Below are 14,684 nucleotides of genomic sequence, written 5' to 3'. Positions count from 1 at the left end.
CTCAGAATCTGTGGGTGGAAATAATCCTTACCTCTCTGTCCTTGAAAGAATTGAAACCTTACTTTGTCCTAAGAAATTAGTTATTCTATATCAGGATCGGAGGCAAGGATTATGCACCTTCAAAGCTTGCCCACCACTAAGGAAGTCACATCCAAAACCAGATTAAAATAAAACCGTTTGAACAGAGCTAAAGGGCAATCTACCACATTAGTGCTATCCTCTAGTCTTGTCCCTAGAGAGAAGGCTTTAGATGCCATCGCCATTCTCACAGAGGGGACTCCAAACTGCAACACTTTGATGCCCGCTTATTGCATTACCCAGTAGACCCATTGGGCTATGGTGAGAGATGAGACTGCTTTGAAAGGCTTCTTGAGAGTAATTAGCAATTGCCTCTCACCAGGGAGACAGACTTAATCCTTTATGCTTTCATAGTCCTTCAAGCAACCTACCACACATAACTTGGGGGACTTACCAAGCATCCGATAAGACACCACACTAGAATTGGATTTTGTGTGTTGTGAGATGGGAAGAGTGCACCCTGTGGAGTAAAATTCCTACCTGTGATATCCAGGGGTAGAATGTCCAACCCTCTCCTACAAGAAACTAAGCAGAGTAGCTCATTTTGTTGCCATGACCGAAAAAGGTGTAAATCTCTATTGACGTCCCGAAGGGAGGAGTATCTGGGCTCCGGTGGAAAAGCGAGAGGTATACCTCTAATCAATTTACTCACCAGCAGGTGTTCTCCCACCTGAGTACTCTGTATTGGGACATAAACCTCAGAAATGGCCGACGGTAAGTGTTAACCATGTGATAAGTCAAACCTTGTGATGATAAAAAAGAATCCAGGAAGTTAATGATGGGACAGCTTCGCACTCCACAGGATTGTCACCATTTTGAACATCTAGACCATACTGACTTGCATTGCTTGTTGGTTCCATCTGCTCATGCTGCAGCCAGCATTCTTTCAACTTCCTGTGAAAGTCCTCTGACTCGCCATGTTTCCTGGTAATCCTCCATGCCATGAGAGGTCTGCGTCTTGTAGGAGCAACGAGTGAAAGTTGCCCAGAGGATCAAAAAAGAGATCTGTAGCGTGGGGTAGAAAGACTTGAGAATCCCAAGACAGTTCCAGAAGAACTGAAAACCACACTTGAGACTTCTACACACGCTTGATCAGGACTAAATTTGCCTGTTGCTGCCTCACCTGCGTTGACAATCGCATGATCATCACAAATGAGGGACATGCATGACCCTCCTTTCCGGACCAGTCCTGTAGGAAAGCATCCGTCACTGCTGCCAGAGGGTTCAGCTTCCAATTAAGTGGGCATCTGTGATCCAGATGTGAGGCAAAGAGGGCCACTATGAAAGGCCTCCAGCAGGGGTCCAGTTTCTTGAAGACGCAAGGATCTAATTGCCGTAGGCTCATATCAGACCACTCTCTGGAGCACCAATCCGCTACTTTGCTGGAGGCTCCCAGAAGGCACTGTGCTGTGACTGAGACATTGTTGGACTAGCAGAACGTCCAGAAACCCTTGTTCAGGTCCGCCGAGTCTTTTGATCTGATGCCTTCCAGATGATTGCTATAACGAACTGCTGAAATGGTGTCTATTTTCAGGAGTACACAACAACTGGCTGTCTCTTTGGTCCAAAATTAAACTGTGAAGGTCCCTGCCGCAACTCCAGACAGTTTATATGGAGTTGCTGTTCTGTGGAAAGAGTCCCTGCAATGTGCCCCCCCCCATCCAGATTTGCTAGCGTCTGACTCGATGACAGTATTGGGGTCGGATTCAAAGATGGCTCTCCCATTCCATGCTTCCATGTGAGCTAGCCACCATCTAATTTCTTCCCGAACTTACTCAGTTAGAGGGATCTACTCTGAATATTGGAGACCTTTATGCAGGTGGAAGGCTTTGAGCCATTGAATGTAATGCAGCGGGCCAGGGAAGGTCACCTGGATGGAGGAGGACAGCCAGCCTACTATGTGGGCAGTCTGGCACAGAGAGGTTGAGGGCCTGGCGAGAGTTTTTCCCAACTCCCTTCAGATTTATGCTACTTCCTGAACAGTAAACTTTGTCTTCTCTACCGAGTTGATGCAAACCTGAGGAATGTTGTCTGCTTGGACGGAATTAAGGGGTTTTTCTTTTCATTTATGACAAAACCCAAGCCTTCCAGAAAAATAATGAATTGCCATTTGTAACTGATCCCTCAGTCGGAAAGAACATTGGTCAATGAGAAGGAGATCGTCTAAGTATATCATCAGGCAGAAGCCCTGAGGAATTCCATTGCTGACTTCAGCACCTTGGTGAAACACCAGAGGGGCCGAAGTAAGACGTAAGAAAGTCTGAATGGAAGTGTCTTGAATTCGTCCACCTAACCCCACCATTGGAACTGTAGGAATCTGTAACGGGGTATAAAAATAGGAAGTCAGATGCACATCTTTGATGCCTAGATTCACCATCAAGTCATTGGGACGCAGCAAATTGTGAACAAGATGGATACATTCCATCCTGAAGAGGTGGTTGGCTAGCACCCAGTTGAACTCTTTGAGGTTGACTACAGGTTGTTGACTTCCGTCCCGCATCTCCACTGAGAAAAGATTGCAGAGGAAACCTTGCAGGTGGAGTGACATCTGGACAATCGTGTTCTTTTGCAGTAGATCTGCCACCTTCTGGACTATCAAGATAGCCTGCTCTTCTGCAAACACCATTGGGCGTAGGCGAGAGGGCTCAATGAGTGAACCATAAAACTTGATCTAAAACCGCTGGATAGTTTATAGAACCCATGAATCTGAGGTAATCTCCTCCCAATTGTGTATGAACCTTGCCAATCAACCTCCGACCCTTAGTAGGGAAGAAGGGGACACTCTCATCTGATTGGGTACCGTGGAACTGTTCTTTGGAGGAACCTTTTTCTCGTTGGCCCCGTCTTGGAGGAGAGATTTCTCCATAACAGGATTGGTCCTGGCTTCTACAATAACCCTGACCCCCGAGAGGGCCTTGGGTGTAAAAGAGGCAGACTAAGCACCACCTGCCATAGCTGTCCCGGACCAAACTTTTGGGGATGCAAAATCTGTTTTATCGAAGCCTGTGCTATGTCTAAAGATTAGAAAGTGGCAACAGATTTACCCAATTCTTTTATAAAGGGCTCTCCGAAAAGATCTCCTTGAACCACCATACCAGCCTCTGTGGATGCTGTCGCCCAGCTTAGGGTCCACTTTTATCAGTAGATAAATCCATGAATAGTGGGCAGTTAGCATTACCTAAAAAGATTATTGGGTGTTGTGCCCATCCCCAAAGAACCTCCAGCGAGAGTGGAGAACCCGAGGCTTTGGCCTACTCAGCTAGGTCCAGGATATTTCTTAGGGGCCTACTAACATCCAGAAGTTCATCGTGGCACGATTTCTAGGACCTTTTTAGGGTCCTGAATGTACTTCTGCAGAGACATGGCCATTCTGGCATCAATTTCCGGGATGATAGCCACCTTGCCTGAGAGAGAAGGACGTGGAAAATCCGATTTGAGGCACTCTTGTACATCTTTCTTTAGCAGCTTTCTGAAGCAGCTCATCACATATTTGGCCACTTTAGCCGGGAAAAAACAGTCTGCGGAGCAGGGATGGATGAGGTCATCGGGGTCAAGTATGGCAGAGGGGTCCTCCAAATCTTGAGCTTCTGATGGCCCTGGGGGGGTAGGGGTCGGGGAGGAGTGCTATGGTCTAGAGGGACCTGCCTCATCTTTCTAATACCCATGTGAGTCATAGTCATCCCCACCCTGGAAGGAAAGAGTAGAAGCCAGATCATCTGACAAGCATAAAGCTTCCTCTGAACTTCCCAGGTCAGTTGGTGTAGGGCGAGATGTGAAAGCCTTCTTCAGCCTTTCGAAGGCACTTCAGTTGTATTAGGTGCCATTTCAGAGACTGCATCGCAGAAGCTACCGCCTGTTGAAGCAAAACTCTTTATCTAGGAAAAGGACCAAGATGGTCTCTTCCTCCATACAGTCAAGCTCCATATCCGTCAGCATGTGAAAGGCAATTAAGCAGGTAAGTATTCAGTTAACCCTTGGGGTATGATTGTGGCTCTGGGTATGCCGGCGACTTTTTGATGGTGCACAAGAAGCACAGGTTAAGTGTAGCGCTAGTTAAGGCCAGACAGGGTTGAGCCCGAAATGAGGGTATAATTAGTGAAGCTCTGAGGCTAGTATGTGGTACTGGCGAAGCCAGTTATATTCGGAACGCACTAGAAGCACGAAAAACGGGCCCGGGGCTGATGCACCATATAACCTTGCAGTGTCTACAATTTCCTTCAGGGCTGAGCCCCAAGCCGCGCTCTCAAAGCAGGCACACTTCAATTAAACTGCACGAAGTGCTTTACAGAGGAATACAGACCCACGTTGCCAGGGTCTGCAGCTTATTTTGTAAAATAATAATAGACCCAAACAGGCAGCTCCGTCTTGCAGGCGGCTCGGGGAAGGCACGGGCTCCCTGAGGGCGCAAGCTTGTCAGTATTGCAGTTACAGTTTCACACGTGTCCCCCGCTGAGCAACGAGACGTGGCTCGTCTATGCATGTGCCCTCTAGTGGGCAGAATGCCTTACCACAAGCTCTGCCAAGGGCACTGGAGCACTGACAGGCGAAATGAGTGAAAATCACAGTAAAGGCTCCAAATATTACAAATAACGAGAATGACAGGACAGTTACACTTATCCGCTGGAACAGAAAAGAAAGAGGAAGTTGATCAGAGAATGTTAGATTATAAAGGAATGGACTGATTGTTGATTGGTTGACTTTTTGTAGTCCTTTCCAGGTTCCTGTTAGGAAAGGTAGTTTTGTTGGTAATGTTGACGTCTGCTGGAATGAAGTAAAATTGAAGAAAGTAGAGCATAATCCTCTCCTGGTCCTGACCTAGAATGTTATTTATGTTTGTTTAATATTTTCCTGTTTATTTTACCATCCTTTTTAGTTACCTGTTGAACGAAAAATCAGCATTTAGAAATAAATGCCAGTACTTTGTGATTGGTTTCCTTAGGTTGCAGGCTTTTTTCAGTCTTGTCACCTTTTCAAGAAATTAAATTTTGAAAAGTGTGATGCTGGTTAAGCCTAACATATTCTTTTTGAGCATCCCTTCAGCACAGACTGCATCTCCTGCATGTTGCCCATGTCTGTTTTTATCCATTATTTAAGATTTTTCCAGGGTTGCAAAATGTGACAAATGATCCTCGGGTCTGTCTGACTAGTGCTGCCCTAGTCCACTTTCAGGCTATTGTCCCTTCTAGTCCTTCATTGGAATCCAGTTCTCATCTGAACAAACGACAGTTGTGAACATCACAAGCATTGAATACAAAAATATCTGTAGGGTCCTCAATGCTGGGGCATTTTAGTCCATCCAAAAGCAATACTTCATTAATTTCTTAAATGTTTTGTAAAGTGCATGTTTGCCTCAAAGGCTTCAGTATGCCAAATGCCAATCGCTGATTAAAATTCTGCGATCCTGAGCCAAGTCGGTGAGATGGGCATAAGGAAAACAAGAAGAAACCCAATATTAAATTGCCAAGCAGCAGCGGCCAGAACACCAGACACAAATAGGAGAAAGGCAGAAAGTGCTAAAAAAATCTTTCCACCAAAAACATGTTGAGTGCCTTGTGAAATAAATGTGTTGTCTTGATCCTTTAGCTGCAGCTGAAGAGTGTTCCAAAGCTTAAGTTCAATGTATTGGAAGGAGTGTCCACCCAAAGAGATTCTCTTTATCTGAAGGATTCTTAGTAGGTGTAGATTATCTGGGCGCAGTGCTCAAGTCAGTATATACTACTTAATAAAGCAGGCCATTCCTGATTTTTCTGCCTCATAAAAAGTTCTGTGTGCCACACAGATGTTCTTGAACTGCACTCTTATTTCAGTCACAAACCACGGCAAATCTCTGTGGGCCTCAGGGGTATTGTCAGTCTGTTATTTTTACAAGATCGGAATTGTGATAAAAATGTGTAAAATATTTTACGAGACTGACATCATGGTTTTGAACTTGCTGAAGGGAAGCAAACGAGTACTGTGGCAGGCCCACATAAAGACTGTTATATTTAAGTATTGGCAAAACATGACTAGCGACTTGTGCTTTTCATGGAAGAGAGGGGAGACTTTTTTGCAGCAATCAGATGATAGTTTCGTGCCACTGAGCTGGACTCCTGTTTGAGTGATATCTTCTGGTTGAGGATGACTCGCAAAGATTTAACTTTTATTACTGGTAATGTAGGGATTCCCCATACAGAGGGGGCTTCAACCTATTATCCTAAAGTACTAAGCCAGCGCACAGTAAGGTTGCCTATGGGCAACAGTACAGTCTTGCTTTGCTGAGTTTCTATTAGTTGTGAAACATCCATTAATTGCAGAGAAACAGTCCTTATGATTGGAAGCTGAAGTTGGGGCATTCTTATCTGTCCTAAGAATCCAGTAGGTATCATCCAAAAGTTGTTATTACGGTGAACAGAGGCCTGTTGAAAACAATTGAATAAAATAGGAAAATTTTATGAACACTGTGGATGACCTCTTATATCTATGTTCTACATGTGAAATCAGCTTTTTCTTGCTGCCCAGAATCAGGCAGGAGATAAAACAGTCATTGGCTAGATGGCCAAGTTCCCAGTGTTTCTGCTCTAACTGAACCTAGTGTCAAATGTGGCAGCAAAACACAGTAGGTTGACTCAAACCTTCATCAAGAGACCCTTTGATTTAATCTAATCCATCAGACATTCTGGCTTTAGTTCCATTGCCGGGGTGAAGTGCCGTCTGCCAGGAATCAAAACTATTACCCTCCTTATGGACACCTAGCTCCCTAATTACTAATTTTCATACCTTCCATAAAAAAAAAAAAGGTGGGGGTAAAAGACATTCTGCTGATTGAAGCAAATTGCAAACTGAAGCACGGCTCACATCATAGACTGTTTCACTTTTTGAGGTCACGCCTGACACTGAAAGCTCTATTTCACCAGAGAATATAAATTGTAAGCCTTAAGATTTGCTAATACAACATTACTGCATACTTACATGTAGACAAACTGGTGGCAAAAATGCTCAGAAATGTAGTTCTTTATTGTGGCAATTGCATCAATTAGATAATTGCAAAGTTCATGTTTCTACTAAAAAAAAAGATAGTTTGGGGATTTCGGTTAAAGGTAATACAACTTTGTTGAAAACTGTTACCAATATATATGTTAATTAGTCGGTTGTCTTTTCCAGTATTCTTTCCCAACTTTTACTCCTGCTGAGCAGCGTTTGCATACTAAGACATCCTTACAAGGGTTAATATGAGACACCTGTTATTCATTTAATAACAAAGTTGTATTTTCCAAAATGTTTAATAGGTTTTGAATGTTTTCTAATACGAATCTACCTGATCAACCAGAGGGTTCTACTTCATCAGGAAAAACTTCTGTTGGTGCAACAATTGCCATTAATCATCTGGTTAAAACCTGTGAAGCAATTGTTTTGATTCTGCTGTTGTGATGTGCACATATTAACTGTTTGGATACACATTCCAGAACTGACTCTCACATGGGGTCGGCCACTGGTCCACTAAAACTGCTTCAGAGAAAAACTCATTCCATTACAAGCACACACACCTCTGTAAACTGTTATCAAAGACATGATTATACAGCACTAATGGGGGGGGGGGGTCACCATTATGTAAGTGACTCTAGGCAGTGCCGAAGGAGATTAATTTAGGGTATTTTCTGTAGGTTCACACTCAATCCAGTCTTGAAATGAAGCATCTAGCACTAGTCTTCTAAAGGCAAATAAAAATGGTTCTCTTGTGACAGACTTTTATGGGCCAAGTGATGTTGATCATCTGAACACTGGGCCATAGTAATTCAAATTGAGAAGTAAATGGGCTAAGGGTTTTAAGATTCTCAGTCTCCAGCTTCATGCATCCATGTCCAACAGTGATAATTGTGAATCTGTGGCTTTATTAGAGGTACTACTGATGAAGAAAGATTTAACTGAACTATGATGTAAGCTTTTCCCCATGAAGCGATCAGATGATCACTCTGCAGTACCTCTAGTGTACAACATTGAAGAGTTTATAAGGATAAATAACGAGCTATGGCCAGTTGTTTTACAACCTGCAGACTCCTGTGAATTTTTCTGCAGTACATATTTTCCAAAATATGTGCAGTGTGATTCAGAACTATTTGCACATCGTTTTTACCAATATCAGCATTGTTAGGTGAAGAATACTGAAGTTCTACAGTTCTTTTGGTGCAGAGAAATTGATGTTATGGATTATTCTTTACTGAAAAATACAAAATCTTTATATTTGTAATTCCTTTGTGATGTTCATGTTTTTGAACACAGCAAACAACTCTGCACAAGAGATGGCATGCAGAACATCTGCCTTACTTAAAAGGGCAATATTCAAACAATTAGTCTTAAATCATCCTAATCTAGTAATTGTTGCTTATTGACAAAGTCAGCCCCCATTGCAGTGATGTGTGACTGTTGTGTTTATTCAAGGGTAGAGTTTTGTGAAGCGGACAAAGTAGAGGAGCATAAAAACTACTCGCAGTTTTCTCCACAACGAAGTGAAGTGACACCACAGAGTTCCTTTCCCTTTAACGAAAGATAAAATATTCTCAATTTATATTTCCTGCCAAGAATGCATAAAATCACTGTATTCCAGTTATGCACTTTTATGCTGCCCTGAAACACTATTTTTTATGCTCTTTTTAGCCAGGTTTTTTTTTCTTCAACTTTGACGAATCTGATACTTTGCATAGCTTGTAATCAGTGGGTTTAACAAGCCTATGCTCATGATTTATCTACCTCGAAAAGTAATAATATATCTGGTTGGTACTTGCTCGGCGAGGTGTTGCGGGGTTGCTTCTAAATAGAATTCGTAATGTTCATTGTTGTAAATACAAGTGGGGGACCAACCTTCAAATAACCTACGTCGTGGACAGAACAAGTCATTACACATTTATTGGCAAGACACTTGTGTGTGATAAATAAGTATCCTGCAAATGCAAGTCTGTTCTGTACATAGAAGAGTGGACCAAGGTGTAGTGTAGGTTAAAAAATAGTTTTAATTCCAAAGTATAATGTTTTGCTTTCACAAACAGTTAGGCTACCGTTAGTTAGTCTTTTTCTTTATTGAGAACAAAAATTTGTTTTATATGATGATCCTTTTTTGTATTGCTCAAGGGATTCAGTTTGACTTGGGCTTTGTTTCTAGTTATGTGATCCATCATGGAGCAGATAATGCAAATGGGTACTCTGTGCCCACCATGTTGCTGTCTTATTTATCCTTCATTTACCCCTTCCTGCTCTTTCCAGGTTTAACTGTTCAAAAGTTTTTCCCCTTTCTTCTACCTAGGACCTCTTCTCATTATGTATTGCAGTAGACCTCAAATAAGTGTAACAATTCTCTCAAACATTGGCAATGCAGGGATCTGCTATCACAAAATGTTGATTTACATACTTGGCTATGTGCAGTGTATATTAAGCATGATGTTGTCAAATAATGATCCAACATGCCCTCTCTAATATTTAACTTGCCTCCTTTCCACAGATTGTACATTCTTTAATGTGTAGCAAGTTCTACATATAGTGAAATACTTTGCTTGTGGTCCGCCCCTGGCATTCTATAGCCATTCTTTCTTCCCATTAAGAAGTAGTTCTTTGCGCTAGACAGTGAGTTATAGCTTTGACCTCCCACACTTTACAGTGGGCTGTCAGACGCTGTGGCAAGAGTCGATCTCAAGATTTTGTTTAATAGATTTCATGAAATTAAATCTGTAATCACCAATGTATTTGTTTTTCCACTGTAGGTCTGTCCAACATATCCTCAAACCCTTGCCCCTACATTGTACAACTTCCCCAGTGCAGCCATTGCTTTGTTATTACATCTTTACTGCCAAGATTTGTGTGGTGGGATGTTGACATGATGTAGAACATTTTAGTTACTCTTGCTGAAGTGCATGCCACGCCTGGTTTTGAATCCAACAGTATTATCTAAAATTGATTATTTGATATCACATCTGACATTCCACGCCTGAGTGACCTAGTTGCACCACAAGAACGCTTGCAGTCAGCGTGAGCATAGAGTACAGTATAAAGGTATCCTGTTAATTTTATGTGCTTGTCAAAATGTTCTCCATGGGTAATCAATGGTTAATTAATTTCTAATCCACTCTTTCGAATAGTGGTTACTTAAATGTTTGAAGGTACACCAGAGATGGTCTTGCAAGGGTAACAGGTCAGAGGAGGTTTTGCTTGTGTGGTTTGAAATTTGGTCTCCCTTAATGCAAATCACATTGTCTTCACTGGTCGCCCTCATTACCTCTTACAACTAATTGCATAGCTCAGAGCCTTATACACAAACTGTCATGGGTGTCTGTAATATCGTACTGCGCACCTTCAGAACTCAGGGAAGATGTTTAGCAAATAATAGGTGCTGAGGAATTCAGAGCATTTTTTTCCCAGCAACAGGCATGATTGCTAAATATCATTTGATTGGAGCAAACGTTTGGGCAATGACGTTTGCAGCTAATTCAGCTAATGGCCTTTTTGGTTAATACTTTGCTCCTGCATTGTGTTCAATGGCGCTTGTTGCCATTCAGACCAGGGGCTATTTTACACAAATGTCCCAAGGGCACAACCGAGCAGTACACATGCTTTCTGTACCTCGTGGCACTGCTGTGTTACAGAAGAGGCTGCAGACAATTGTGCAGCCTATTCTGCAATACAGATCACAAAGACGAGCTAGATATATGCCGGCATGGTCTCAAGGAGATGTTTTTTCATTTGGAATTGTGTGTGCAAATGAGGGAACACTTTGGCTTTGTGCCATATTATAGATGAAGTTGCAGAGGGTGAAGGAGCTGTTAGGGGGTGCACTGACTCTGCACTAAGGGTCACACTTGAAGAAGGGGGGATCTTCTAAACCATGTGTCAAGGGTCTGTGGGACCTGCCTCAAACTCTTCAGGCAAGAGCAGCCCCACACTGCACCCAGCCAGCAAGGGAAGCCTAGTCCACTTCTGAAAAACAGGCCAGGTTGCCACCTTCAAAGTGAAAGATGGATCATCAGCTTCTAACAGCCAGCCCTCCTTTCACTGTTATGCTCCTCTCAGGGCTGGAACGGGTTTGCATCTACCCTAGGGGTAGCATATTAAGTGCACTAGAGAGCGCTGACAAGGTCTGATCCAAGTGCAAGTCCAGGGGCAGCCCTGGGAAGTAGGGAGTAGACATAATATGGACCCAGAATTCTGGCGAAGGTCTTTACCCTTCCAGATGTTCAGTTTCTAATTAGTTACTTTCTTCCAGTGGCAGACATTAAGAGTACAGATTCTGTGTCATCATTACCGCTTACATACCCGACCCATGGAGCCACATATTACATCTCAGTGGAAATGGTATTATGTGTCGCCAATACTTTCCTGTAGTTTAGGAAGAAAGAGATGTCTTGATTTGTCGAAAAGATACGTTAAGTGTCAATCACATGATTTCCAAGAATGTTTCTGCTTTTTCTGTAACCTGTGTATGTGCACATAACGAAGGCAGAGGCAGCAGTAGTACATGCTGGTCTATTTGGCGCCTATTCACCCTCCTCCCTTTTTTTAGGGTAGAGTGCGCAAGCGCTCTGGCCTGTTGTAATCTCTTTGTGGGCTTTTAACCACGCCCACTCTTGCTATTTATTCTTTGTTGTGCTTGTTTTAAATGCTTCATTTTTATTGGTACATGTTGTGAAATTTCCCTCTTTTGTGTGCTTAGTTCCCTTAGGCGGTTTAACTAAGTGAACATGTTTGTTGGGCATCGCACTACGTCACGCTTCCTCCTGTTACAGAGTATGTTGGCCCCTCCTCTGGTTTCTGTTTGCCTTTCATCCCAGCTGCGATCCTTTCTAGACACTCACGCAATGAGCCAATAACTCTTGCGCTCATAGCGGCGGTGGCGCTTTGATTCGGCTTGCTTCTAACGGTTTTACTTTTAATTTTCAATTTATGTGGCAAGTCCAGTTAGGAATTTACAACCCTAATAGCTCTAACTCGAGCAAACACGAGACCCATTGCATTACAAACGCTTGTTCTGAAATGCTTTAAACTCGTACTGTGGTGATCAGTCCAGGTCTGTGGAATGGAATGTCTGGGAAATGTATTAATGAGAGACATAATGTATAACTTGAACAATTTATACATATATTAGTGGAGGTGTAGCTCAATGCATTGTGCTATGTCACTGTTCACTTAACACTATTTCATATTAAGATAATGCACCCATTGTTGTCCGATTGTTTTCTTTTTTGCACATTGTATGAAATAATCAACATAGATGGGCCGGTGTTTTGCTTTAGATTATAAGATTAAAATGTCATGCCCTAAACTGCTCTTCGTCGGTCATCTGCACAGAACCCAGAGTCACACAAGATATGAGTAGGACAAGCCATACATTGCAAAATGTTGTTGGAAAACCAGTGGTCTCTAAACTTTTTCAACCCATGGCTCCCTTGAACTATCCGTTGGCCGCATCTCCCAATTATGTCACTTTCTTTTGGCAGGTGGCAGGATGTAAGCCTGGCCTTGGGAATACTTAAATTTTTCTCCCTAAAAATAATTGGGATGAAGCTGATGAAGGTATCATAGTCCTAGAGGCAACCAAATAAAAATATATCAGTTGTTTAATGAAAAATGGTAATTAAGTCAAAAACAATACAGTATTATTTGCCAAAAATGTTTGACTTAACTGTCTTTAACACATGTAAGATTAACCATTCAACAAAAGATTTTTTTTTAAAACCTTCTGTAGAAAATGTTTTTTAATTAACAGAAAACCATGGAATCCAAATTTTTTTAAAGTATAAAAAGGCCTAAATGTATTTTTAAAAAAGAACTCGTAGTGAGATGGATGTACTTGTTTTTCCTTACATATCTTGTCAAATCTTGGTGTTATTTTTGAGATTGCAACGCACACTTCTTTTTTAAGATTCATTTTTGCCTATATTTTGACTTTATAACTGCAACTGCTGAGAAACCCACTTAACAAAAGTAAGAAGTAGCAAACAGGGTCAAAACATGCAGGGCTGTCATGCTTATCACTGGGTATTCAACTTCAGTTTGGAACCAAAACTCAAGCAGTGACTGAGACTGGAGTATTACATTCAATGTTGAGTCACTTGAAATGTCAGAGTTGATCTGCATCCTCCTTGAAATGCTGAAGTATCTCTACATTAAAGGGGTCTTTCACCCATTTTATTGGCTGCACTTCATCCTCTGGGAAATATTTGTCAAGATAAAGACGTTGTGAAAAATACAGAACAAGAACTGTCCTCAGTTCCTCCTTTAATGCCATCTTCTTGTCTTGAAGAAACTGGTCCAATAAAGGAAAACATTTATAGCCACCTTTCTTGCACTGCTTTTCTAAAGGATCACTTTCTTCTTAAAGCCTTGAAACTTTGTTGGAGAGCTGCAAGATGATAGTATAATTGCCTTGCAAGGACTTGATCATTCAGTTTTTTCAAAAAGATTAGCAAGAAAAGCCATTGTTATTAGAAAGTCTGTGTCAATAAATTTGTCAGCGAAACCATGTTCATCATTGTGTAGATATGAGTATTTTTCATACCTCAGCTTATGCACTCTAAGCAGGGAGTTACTGAGAGACAGCCATCGAGGGCTGCTGTAAAACAATTCAATGAGTGTTCGGCACCCATGTCATCACACAGCTTAGCAAAAAATAATCTCGCTTTCATTGGTCTTGTTTTAATAAAATGTACGACTTTGACTATTTTCAGATTATCATGCAGTTCTTCGCTGAAGTTTCCTGCTGCCAATGCTTCTCTGTGTATTATACAGTGTGTCCAAATGGTGTCCAAATGGCATTAGGTGCTTTAGACCATAGGCAAGCTTGAAGTGCTTGGTAGCATCCTACCATTAAACGATCCACATCTGTACAAACTCCAGCACATCTCTCCTAGCAGTCTGCTTTTTGTACCATAATTGTGACGACACAAGTCTTCATCTGCAGTCCTTTCATTTTTTTATTTTTTTTTTACAGAACAACAAATCTACAAAATGTTTTCATTAACAAACCTGATATAAATAAAAATGAGTTTCATTTCCAATCCTGTTTTGTCACAGGAACCTGAGACTTCACAACTTGAACTCTGCATTAAAAATGTCTTCATTGTTTATCATAAAGATGCAAATTAGTTCTACTCATCTTAATTAAATTTATCCTAAGTTATATTTTTTAAATGGTCCTCCTCAGAGAGTAATGACAGTGTTTCAGAAGTGCAAGCCCTGTTTAACTCCCCACTTCGCGATTCCCCACAGCCCCTTTGACTGCGCAATGGTTTTGGCCCAGCAGTAAGTCAAGGTGCGGAGCAGTGACAGGCTCCGCGTTGCTTCAGAAAAGTTTCTTCCAGAAGGGGTTAAGTGACTGCTTGTTGGAATTTTATTTCACATTCCTTTTAGGTTTGTTCTATTATATTTTACCTGTCATAGCTTAAAAGCGAAACATGAAGGTGCGGAGAAGACAGAGGCTCCACGCTGCTTCAGTTGGCTGTACCCTCTGTGTTCTCTGTTATGACCTGGCTTGCTGTGTGCTGTGCTTGGTGTGCATCTCTTTAGGGCGCGTCGTAGTTTCGCAGCCACAGATTGCTATCCACTGCCCTACATTCTAAAGATTAGGTTGTAGTGCCTCTTCTTTGCAA

Source organism: Pleurodeles waltl, chromosome 4_2, assembly GCF_031143425.1.
Source record: "Pleurodeles waltl isolate 20211129_DDA chromosome 4_2, aPleWal1.hap1.20221129, whole genome shotgun sequence".
Taxonomy (NCBI): Eukaryota; Metazoa; Chordata; class Amphibia; order Caudata; family Salamandridae; genus Pleurodeles; species Pleurodeles waltl.
Note: the sequence above shows the minus strand (reverse complement) of the source record.